Source organism: Hemicordylus capensis, chromosome 1 (genome assembly GCF_027244095.1).
Source record: "Hemicordylus capensis ecotype Gifberg chromosome 1, rHemCap1.1.pri, whole genome shotgun sequence".
Taxonomy (NCBI): Eukaryota; Metazoa; Chordata; class Lepidosauria; order Squamata; family Cordylidae; genus Hemicordylus; species Hemicordylus capensis.
Window position 1 is genome coordinate 348650110 of NC_069657.1, and position 12189 is coordinate 348662298.

At 44.5% G+C, this 12189-nt stretch overlaps 1 protein-coding gene across 3 annotated transcripts in view; it reads right to left on the reverse strand.

Annotated features, from left to right (window-relative positions):
- MOXD1 (monooxygenase DBH like 1) overlaps positions 1-12189 on the reverse strand; it is a 92892-nt gene that overhangs the window by 39164 nt on the left and 41539 nt on the right. The window lies entirely within an intron of this gene.

A 12189-nucleotide genomic window follows, 5' to 3' on the forward strand; every position in this document is an offset into this window, starting at 1 on the left:
ATTTCTCATACTGCAAGCTACAAGAGATGAAGTTTTATCTGTGCCAATGGAAAAGCATCTGTTGATAAATAAGGCTTTTCTAAAAAGGACACACACAAGGCTGTCTATAAGAAAGGAGCATAATGTCTTTCATCTCTTTCACTGGGGAAAGAGATCTTAATCTTATCTATTAAGATAGTTAAAAGAAAGCTCTTCTGATCATGTCAGGGAGCTCCACATATAGGCAGCCTTTGTATGTACCTTGTAACTGCAAGTCCAACGAACCCACAGTTTGGATGCAGTCCCCCGACGCGCTCCCAGACTATCAGGATCTTCAGTCTGGGAGCCAGCAAAGGGGGCGGGACTGGCTGTGCAGGCTCCCTCCAACCCTGGAAGGACAGCCCGTGCCAGCCAATAGCACTGAAGCTGCAGGACGAGCTTTCTCCCTTAATTCCAGTTTGGCAATCCGGACAATGGAGCCTCCAGAAATTGCAACCAAGAGTTTCATCGGAGGTTGGGGGGAAGAACTGGAATTTCCGTTCTGATTATTCAGATGTTACAGGGCCAACCTGAGGTGACTTTACCTCGGTTTCCCATTATGTCCAAAGGTGGCCACAGAATTTGTGTGCATAGCTGATGGAGATTCAGAAACTGCATCATGATGCTTATCCACTCTCCAATAAATTGACTGGATGTGGATGGGAATACCGGGCAACTGGAGCTGGATTGGAGGCAACAAACAATTTGCAAAATTAGTGTGTATGTGAAAGATACCAAATTTATGCCTTGTTTCCTTTCAAAATGCAGTTGTTTAACCCCCGCCCCAAAACACAACTCTATTTAAAACCAATAGAAAGCATAAGCCTCTATAGTAAAGGAAGGTTTTCAGGGCACACTAGGCCTAACTTAGAGGAACTGCTGGGATGGGGGGCTTTCATAATAAGGAAAATGACTTGGGGAAATCAAAACAGAAGTACCAACCTAGAGGACTGGGTGGGAACTACACCCACAACCACCAGCAGAAGAAAAGAAAGCCTTTTCTTTAGTTTGTTCTGTCCCATGAGTGCCCTGAGGAAGCAGCTGGCTGAGAAGCTGCTGGGGAAATGGGAGGCCAAGATCCCTGCCTGTGAGTAATAAGATAGGGACCAGTTCAGTTAGATGTGTGAGGGAAGTTATTTTCGTTTATTGTATTGCTTGAATCTGAGTTGCCAGATTAATGAAAGCTCTTTCTCTTACAATCAAACAAAAAGACAATTGTTCTTATTGCACACCTTTTTCTTTTAATCTAATAATAAATTCTTGTTGCTGAAGTGTGCTATTCTTCATTTTGGGTCTGCCTTAGTTACATGCCTTTGGAGGCCTAGGACTGCTCAGCCCTTCTAGGGAGGGGTTTTCTACTTTCCCACCCCACCCCCACCAGGAATCATGTGGAAAGAGTGGTTTGTCCCACATTAAAATAAAGTGGATGGTGGTAGCCTACTTTGAATCTCTTACAGTCAAGGATTCACCCCAATGCATCTGGTAGAAGCTATGCATCTGGTAGAAGCTATGACAGCCCCTGGCAGGGCTTTGTGCCATCATCTACTGTTACAAATCAATACATTCTCAGAGCAAAAAAAGTTGTATCTGCCACAACTATTCTGTTTACTCAGCTTCAAAGAGGAGAACATGAAACAACATGTAGGAGACTTTCCCAAAGGCACATGTAGCCAGCATTTTACCAGGAATGATTCATTATGGTTTATAATAAACATTGCTTACGGAAGAAAAAGAGAAACCACTTTTTTGTGGCTGGGCAGTTCATCAAAATTACAGTTCTTTACATAAATGCAAAATGAGAAAAAAGAAAACAGCCAGATGTTTGAATATTTGTCTTGCATGACATGCCTTTTTAGCAGAGATTAATTTTGAATTGTTTATCTAGTGTTAGATTGCGAAACCTTTTAAAGGGCTTAATTAAAAACCTTATTGTTTATTATTTTAAAATAAATTATAGGGTGCAGTTGGGGATGTATTCATGCGGCTCACCATGTTATAAAAGATTCCTTCAAAGGTTTGTGATCCTATTAAGCTGCAGTAAGCACAGACAACTACTCCAGCACCCTCTGTCTGACATGAAAAACCCTCTAGGGAGTTATTCACACATGGCTTCATGCTGTAGAGTAAATGTTGAACAAAGTCACTCCAAATTACACCTGCGGCATTGAGGGAACCAGCACCTCCCCTATCCTATAGGGTTTTCATTTGGTGCAGGTTCACATCACATGCCTCCATGTTTTCCTTCCAGCCAATGGTGGGGTGGGTGGGTGGAGAGATTTCTAAAGCCTATATCTATATTCCTAAAAGAGTGTGTCCCTCTTATCATGATAATGATTCTACACCATTGCCTCTCCCTATTTGCTCCTGCATTTTCAGAAAAACTCGCTTAAAACCACCATTTTTAAAACCCGGAAATACATCAAGATAAGCTACAATTTGGTAGGTTTGGCTAGTGTGTGAACGCACAGACACTCTTTTGGAGGAGATTCAGGGTAACAGCCCTGTCTGGAAAGCCTCAAGGCAAGGAAAACTCTCTTTAGCTCCTCGCCTGTGGCTTCTTCAAAATTGCCTTGCCATCAGGGGTCTAAAATTGGGATTGGATTTCCACCACCCTTCATGTTGCCTATCTAATCCCTGCCAGTGTGACCCTTATATGTGGTGGTAGAAGGATAAAAATACTGGCATATCAATGAGCATGAGTAGCAGGAACCCAATATCAGTTCCAAAAACAGGGTGGCTCTATCCACCCCCAGCACAGTACCTCCATTGACTGTTGTTGGTGTCTACCTTATGTTTCTTTTTAGATTGTGAGCCCTTTGGGGGACAGGGTTACATCTTATTTGTTTGTTATTTCTCAATGTAAACCACCCTGAGCCATTTTTGGAAGTGTGGTATAGAAATCGAATGAATGAATGAATGAATGAATGAATGAATGAAAAATGCAGGGCTTGGAATTCTCAGCTCTGTGAACATCAAAGATTAATGTATGAGCAAAGGCAACAACATTTCACTACTTCTGTTTGTATTTTCAAAAGCATGCTCTCATACCAAGGATCACTTTATGAACTCCACTCCCTGAAGGTTCTTCTGTGCCTACTGTATTAATTTATTCTGCAACAGCTCTGATCTCCACTGATTTAAAGGTCAAAAAAGTAACAGCTCTTCTGGTTAAAGAGATATTAGAAAAATATAATTCTCCTACAATAGGCGATCAACAGTTCAAAACATACCTCAGCAGCCATAGTGTGTGAAATGGCAATGTATGTATTACACCACACATATAAATCACAGACAAGATGTATAGCACATATGCATAGCATGCATGGCACATATGCATCACAGATAAGATGCATCTGCCAACCCATTCAGTTTTAACTTGTAGAAATCTGAGGAGGGAATGGAACCTTGAAGAATGACAATACTAGCAACTTACACTTCAGATTATTGCCCTGAAGACAAAAAATATGGACAGTGAAGTGCTACTGAGAAAACCTAGGCTAGACTGGGCAAACAGGGACATTTTGAGCATATTCTACCGTACAGTCTCTGGCCGCTTTTGCACGTGATGTGAAACCGGAGGTTGCTGAACCCGTGGTTAATTTTTCAAACCATGAATCACACTGCAGATGTTCATCCAACCACAGTGCAGAAACCTCTGTTTTCAAGACAGGGGAGCCACTATGTCTTCCTGGTCCACTGAGGCCACACCGTAGTACTCCGTAGTACTCGTGTCACCTGACTGTAGGCAAGACGTTAGCATGTCTCCAGAGCAGCTGCCATTGGCCACGATTTTCAAGGGGTGTTTACCAAGTATGATTGTGCCTTTTCTGAATGACCCTCCCTCCCTCGGCAGAAAAAGCCTTTAAATGCCTTGCCATTCAAGCCCTTCTTCTGACAGCGATTGCACTGCCACCCTCATGAGAGCCTCGAAACAAAACTGTCTTACACAAGCACAATTTCTGGGGGCGGGGGGGGGCAGGAACTTGGGGACACTTTTTTCCTGTTACTCAGGAAAGGGAAAGGACTTCCTAGGAGGGGATATGTATTTGAGGGAGGGCAGGGATCCTGGGGTCTGGCCCGCTATGACCAAGGATGCTCTTGTGATGGCTCACCCTGGCAAAGCAGTCCATGGAGACCAAACCACACTCCTGCCCCCAGGGCAGCTTCCCACCAGCAGACTAGCACTCTCATGAGAGGGCCAGTCTACTGGGGAGAAACTTAGGCACGAAAACCTTCAGTCTTTCATTGGGCTGTGCACTCATGAGTTGAACTATTGCAAAAAACAATGACGAGTTGAACTATTGCAAAAAATGAAAGGAACGACCTCAAAACAGTCGTACATCTGCTGGAAACCTCTAGGCTGGATTACTGACATGCGCTCTATGTGGGGCTGCCTTTGTACGTAGTCGGGAAACTGCAGTTGGTTCAGAACGTGGCAGCCAGGTTGGTCTCTGGGTCATCTAGGAGAGACCATATTACTCCTGTCTTGAAGGAATTGCACTGGCTACAGATACGTTTCTGAGCAAAATACAAGGTGCCGGTCATTACCTATAAAGCCCTAAACAGCTTAGGCTCTGGGAATTTAAGAGAACTTCTTCTTCACCATGAAGAAGCCTGCTAAGATCATCTGGAGAGGTTCGCCTGCGGCTGCCGCCAACTCATCTGGCAGCTATTTGGGAAGGGCCTTCTCCATTGCCACCCCTGGAATTTGGAATGCACTCCCTGTTGAAATAAGAACTTCCCCATCTCCAGGCACTCAAGACACATTTATTCACACAGGCCTTTGATTAGATATTTAATTTTAAATAATATTAATACTGGGTTTTAGATGTTATTAATCTTTTAAAAGATTATAATTGTTAATTGATTTAATATTTTAAATGATTTTAATTGTAAACCGCCCAGAGACGCAAGGTTGGGGCAGTATAGAAATATTTTAAATTTAGGAGAAAAAATAAAATAAAATAAAATAAAATAAAATAAAATAAAAAGGCCCCCCTGCTTGTGTGGGGCCCCCATTATCTCTGGGTAATGATAGAACTTTTGCACAGCCATTCCGTCCTCTCCAGGGAAGCCTTTCACACATCCAAATGAGATCCCCATTCAGCCATGATACTTGCTGGGTGACTCTGGGCCAGTCACTTCTCTCTCAGCCTAACCTACTTCACAGGGTTGTTGTGAGGAGAAAGTATGTAGTACACTGCTCTGGGCTCCTTGGAAGAAGAGCGGGATATAATATGTAAAATAATAACAACAACAACACCAGAGGAGCCAGACGAAGAGTGCCTCTCCCACCAACAATATAGTGAGACGTAACTTTAATAAATCTATACCGGATTGGTCATCACCCGGTCAACAAGGACAGCGCCAGGTTCTGGAGTCCCTGGACATCTGGTGGCAAGTGGGCTACAGGACTCAGGATCTTCAGTTGAGCAACCAGGGCTGGAGACAGCAAAGCTACTGGAAGAAACGTCGCTTAACCGAAAAAAAATACGAAAAATGCCAACAAGGAAATCATGATCTGCTATTACAGGTCTAGTCCAACTAGAAGAGGTTATTTAAAAGGAATGTACCAAATTTGGAAAGGGAAGCATCCAGATAGAGAAATAACAGAACAAAGGCTAGCAGACCAGAGAAGATACATAATAAGAAATAAAGTATTCACAGGAGTTGAGCTAGAAGAACTGCAAAGAGCAACACAGGCTCAAGATATGGAAGAAGAAATACCACCAACTGAAGAAGTTGCTCAGGCACAGGTGGAGGAGGTGTTGGAAATAGAGGATGCCACTGTTGCTGAACTGTTTCAAAATCAAAACCAGACAACCTCCCCTTTGCCTTCACCTAAAAAAGCAACAAGAACTAAAGCAAAAAATAACAGAGCACATGAACCAAACAACCACCAGGGTTCGACTTACAGCTCTAAAAACAGTTGCCAAAAAACAACTTGCTCAGGCATTAAAAGATGTCAATGCTGCACTTGCAGAAATAGCAACCAATAATTTGCAAGAAACAAACCAACTAATGTACAGTGCAGCAACAACAACAACACAAGAGCTCGGCCCTGTAAAAAAAGAAAGTAGCCCTGTAAAAAAAGAAAGTAGTACATCACCTAAACAGAAGATAAGATTAGAAAATAAAATCACCACGCTTAGATCAGATGCTAGTAAACTGAAAGATGTGAAAGACAAGAAGCTGAAGAATGAAAACACCAAACAGTATCTGATCCAAAAATACCACCTAGATTCAAGGAAAGTTAGTATTAGAGGAGGTATTTTCCAAGGGGACTCACTATCCCCTCTGTTGTTTGTGATCGCCATGACTCCACTTTCACAAATACTAAACAAAACAGGCCTCGGATACCAAACATCTAAAACATCAAGTAAAATATACCATCTGCTGTACATGGACAATCTGAAGTTGTATTGAAAGTCCCAGTCAGAAATCGAATCACTGCTAAACACTGTCCGTATATTCAGTAGCGATATAGCAATGGAGTTTGGACTAGACAAGTGTGCTGCATTAATAATGAACAGAAGAAAATTAACAAAAACAGAAGGAATAGAACTGCCCAATGAAAGCAACATCAAGAACCTGGAAGAGAAAGAACATTACAAATACTTGGGCATTCTCCAGGCTGATAACATTGCACACACTGAAGTTAAAAGAAAAATTGGAAGTGAATACATCAGGAGAGTTAGAAAAATCCTCAAGTCCAAACTCAATGGCGGGAACACCATACAAGACAAACACCTGGGCTATACCTGTTATTAGATACACTGCAGGGATAATAGACTGGACCCAGGCAGAGCTAGAGACGCTGGATCATAAGACCAGGATAATTATGACCATCAATCATGCTCTGCACACCCGCAGTGATGTAGATAGGCTCTACCTCCCTCGCAGCTCAGGTGGAAGAGGAATGCTGCAAGTCCATCAAAAAGTAGAGGAGGAGAAAAGGGGCCTTGAAGAATATATAAAGGACAGTGAAGAAGATGCACTTAAAATGGTCAATAATGAGAAACTATTCAACACCAATGAAACAAAGCAGGCCTACAAAAAAGAACAAGGCAAGAACCGAGCAGAAAAATGGAAAAAGAAACCACTGCATGGTCAATATTTGCACAATATAAGTGGAAAATCAGACATCACCAAGACCTGGCAATGGCTTAAGAATGGCAACTTGAAGAAAGAAACTGAGGGTTTAATACTGGCTGCACAAGAACAGGCACTAAGAACAAATGCAATAAGAGCAAAAGTCGAAAAGTCAACAACAAACAGCAAGTGCCGCCTTTGTCAAGAAGCAGATGAAACAGTGGACCACCTAATCAGCTGTTGTAAAAAGATTGCACAGGCTGACTACAAACAAAGGCATGATAAGGTAGCAGGGATGATACACTGGAACATCTGCAAAAAAATACAAGCTACCTGTAGCCAAATATTGGTGGGACCATAAAGTTGAAAAAGTGGTAGAAAATGAAGATGTAAAAATATTATGGGGCTTCTGACTACAAACAGACAAACATCTGCCACACAGTACACCAGATATAACTGTAGTCGAGAAGAAAGAAAAACAAGTTAAAATAATTGACATAGCAATCAATACCAGGGGATAGCAGAACAGAAGAAAAAGAAATGGAAAAAATCACCAAATACAAAGATCTACAAATTGAAATTGAAAAGCTGTGGCAGAAGAACAAAATAATCCCAGCGGTAACTGGTGCCCTAGGTGCAATTCCAAAACAAAGAGCACCTCAACACCATAGGGGCCACAGAAATCACCATCAGCCAATTACAAAAAGCAACTTTACTGGGAACAGCCTATATTCTGCGACGATATCTATAATAACAGCAACAACACTGATAACAAAATTCAGCCATCCCAGGTCCTTAGGAAGGACTTTGTCTGGATAAAACAAACCAGTCAATAACAACTGTCTGACTGTGTAAATAAATAATAATAAATTATGATGATCCATGTGTCAGATCTTTACTCTCACTCAAATTTCCCGGGTTCGGACCAGCGTTGCATTGTATGCAGATCTGCCACTGTGGGGGATCATGGGAGATGGGCCCCCCTATTTCCAGTGACCCCATGTGAGTGGGGTTGCCATTACAGGGGAAAATAAAGATGGACATGTTCAAATGGGTGGACAGACTGGCAGAAGGCATGCTCTGACAGCTTCTTCACAGCAGTCACCAAGACAGCTGTTGCCAGGGTATCCGTCCTCATGGCTTGCTTGTAGAGAGCAACCTGGCTGGGCAGCATCTGCCATCCAGCCCCCATGCATGACTCCATGGCCTGACACTCTCGTAAGAGAGTGGTCCATGGAGAAGGGATGTCATCAGATATCATTAGTGTTTCTGCCGAACACTCCTGTCCTAACATACGGTTCTTCTCGTTGTGAAGGGTAGCCCAATGCCCTTACACTCTCATGAGTGAGCGGTTTGCTCCGGAACAGCATCTGTTGTCATCTCATATGCTGAATCGCTCATTTCACTGGGGGCAATGCTGCTGCTGCTGCTGCCTGGCCCATCTCATGAGTAAGCCTAGGGAGAACACATGTTGTGTGCTCCCTACAACAACATTGTACAAAAAATAGACCTGAGCCATTCAAGAATTCTTGGTTGGGAGGACTGCCCTTTAAAACCAACCCCAGATATCACCAGCCTGCCATTTGTTGCTGTTCCAACACTTCAATGGGGCTGCCCTGCTTTTGTTGCCACCTCATCTGGATACATCTTTGTTGCTTCATTTTTGGAGAGCAGAACACATAGTGCCTGTCTTGACATATCATCTCTTTTCTTTCCTGATTGCTGGCGGGGAAGCGGGAGAGACAAGGGACTGAGTGGGAAGAGGGCATGCCCCCATTTGACTTTGCCATTTGACAGGCTGACAAATTGGAATGGGAGGTGGCAGCATCCTGTTGTTAGGCAACTGCTTTGTTGGATCAGATGAAGGGGCAGGGCAAATGCTCAGAGAGGTGGCCAGTGAAAAGCGCCACAGGCATGGAGTGGATGTGATCCCAGGTGAGTCCGTGCCGCTGTCTTTATGATTACAGTTCCAGAAACGCAAGTAAACTGCAATTCTGGCACCATCTCCATTCTGACATTATGCTGCTGCCAAAAAACCTCAGGTTATGGCAGCAAAACTCACTACAAAACAAAGGTTCAAACTGGAGTTTGCGAGGCAAACCTCAGGTTGCTTTTGCATGCATTTGGATGTAATGGAGTTCCAACCTCTGCCCTGTTTAACTGCGGTTTCGTGTTACGTGCAAATGCTGCCTCTGTGTGTGCATGTGCCTGTGCACGAGTGTCCTCATGGCGCTCTAACTGGTTATATGAATATGGCAAGTATTTATAAACAGCTTTTCAACAAAAAATTCCCTTTGGGAATTTTAAGATAGAAAGATAGATAGATAAAAACGTAAGATAGAAAACAGCAACAGCCCCTGAAGGGTTGCTGTGCTGAGGATGGACAGGGTCAATTTCCATCCCTCTGCTAAATAAAGAGAATCACCACTTTAAAAAGCTGCCTCTTTGCTCAGTTAGCAGAAGACAGTTATTGTTCTTTTTCCCACTCCTTTTACTTTAGTGTTCTTTTAGCTTTGTTTGGATTAATGTATATTACTTTTATAATTATTGTTGTAAATCACCTTGAGGATTTCTGGTGGAAAGTTGGCATATATATATTAAAACCAAAATGTATTTCCATTCTTATAATATTCGTATACATTATAATTATAAATCTATTCTTATAATAATTTCCACTAGCTGACCAAGCACAGAGCATCTGTGCAGTTGTGCACTGAACCTGTGGCATCCCCACACAGCGCTCTCGCTCGGTCTCCCCCCCGCAGCGCTCTCACTCGCTCTCCCCCCCGCAGCTCTCCCCATTGGGCAGGCCAGGGCCAGGCCATCCCACCACCGCCTCCCACCTCCTCCTGGCTGGTAGGGCTTTGTCCGCCGTCTGCTCACCTCCTCATCGCCGCCACTATTTCTCCCCACCACCACCTCCTCTTCCTGGCCAACAGGGCTTTGTCCGCCATCCACCCACCTCTTCTGGCCAGAGGAGCTTCGCCTGCCAGCCCTCCATCTCTCCATCCTGACCACCGCCATTATTTCTCTCCAATTCAATGCTGGAACTCATGCACGCTCAAGAGCATCTGCGTGTTAGTACTGGATTGCTCCCCTCACCTCAGAGATCTCCCCACCTCACCTGGTCTGCACTCCTGCTCCTCCTCCATCCCGTTGCTTCCATCCCCCTCACCCTTCTTGGTCATGTCTGCAGCATTGCTGCCGCCTATTGGCCAAGCTGCAGCCCCCTATCCCCAGAGACCTCCCCACCCTCACCTGAACCCCACTCCTGCTCCTGCCTCCAGAAGCAGCAACCTTGCTACTGCCACCACCATGGCCGCTTGTTCCCCTCAGGCTGCTGACAGGCCCAAGCTCATCCCTTGCCTCCCTGCCTCCCTCTGACAATGGCCTCGGTAGCCCCAAACAGCAGCAGTGGTTGACTGGGACCTTCCTTGCTGCTAGTGCTGCCATGGCTGCTCATTCTCCTCAGGCTGCTGACAGGCTCAGGCCCGTCCCTTGTCCTTCCTTCTGTATCTCTTCCTCCTCCCTTCTTTTTCTCTTTCTCTCTCCTCCACTCGCTCTTCCCCACTCTTTCTTCCCCCTTCCTTCATGTTTTTTTCTCTCCCTCCCTCCCTCCCTTCCTGAGTTTACAGATTTTGTTCATCTTGTTTCCTCATTTAATTCACACAACGGCATCCTCCTTCTCCTGAAGGGGCTCCTTCCTCCCTCATGACCCATCTTTTTCCAGACCCCTGCCTGCTATCCTTTTATACATATAGATTCCTTTCCTCTACAATCAAGAACATCTTCCGACCAGTAACATTTGCATTCCAACTGTCCTTTACCATCACAGGCTCCTCCTCCTTATCTGCATAGGGAATCCCCACTGCCCAATCACCACAGTACCACAGGCTCCTCCTCCCTATCTGCATATGGAATCCCCATTGCCAAATCACCATGGTGCTTCTGCTCTCACAGGCTCCTTCTCTCTATCTGCATATGGAATCCCCACTGCCCAGTCAGGTGCTTCTGCTTGCAAACTCTGTCAGCCAATCGCCTCCTTTCTACCACATCCCCACGCACGGCCTGTCTTGGAGGATTAATAATATAGATTTTTCTAGTGTCCCATCCAAACAAGGTGTACGCTCCCTCTCTGTGAAATGCTTCCTTATACCTCCCACAAAGCAAGCAGACAAAATAATTGTGGCAGCAGGGTTCATGTCACAGTGTTTCAGATATTTGTGCTGTAAATACAAACATAACATATTGAATGGGATTAACATTTGAAAAAACAGGCAGCCCTCATTATTCATGGGGCTTCTGCTTGCCCCTATAGGCGCAGATATGGACACAAATAATGAAATCTTGGGTCAATGGGAATTGGGGGGGGGGCAGGTTCCTAACAACAAACAACAACAACAACAACTAGACCTAAAAGGCAAGAGGGGCAGAAATAAAAGAAGGAAAGGACAGTACTTTATTCTCTAGGTCTCCAGCAATGCTCTCCCCCATATATATAAATGTGTGTGTGTGGTGTTTGGAGGGGCGTAACTACCATTAGGCAAGGGGAGGCAGCTGCCTGGGGGCCCCCACGCCTCGAGGGGCCCCCCAGAGGCAAGTCACATGACTCCCCAACACCCGCAGAGCTTCGGTGCCGTGGAAAAGCCAACCCCAAGTTCGGAGCAAAGGCTGCATGCATGCAACAAAGTCCTTGTCTGCAGAAGCAACTCTGAGCCGGGAGCGCTCTTCCCCATGGGAGGGTGGAGGGACGGGGTTAAAATGAGGGAGTGGAGTTTTCTAGAGAAGCTGGCATAATGGGGATGTGAGTGTGAGTGCACTATATATTGTGAAGTGTGTGTGTGTGTATCAACGAGGGGCCCATTTTAAAATTTTGTCTCTGGGCCCACTCCAGCCTTGTTACGCCCCTGGGTGTTTGTGTGTGCGCATGCACATGTGCAGATGAATATTTAACAGTTTTTGATTTCTGATGTCATTTCTAGCCACAATTTTCCAGCAGAGATCCATTTTGTGGCTCTTTATATATATTAAAGGAACTATAAAATGGATCTCTGCTGGAACATTGTGGCCAGAAATGAC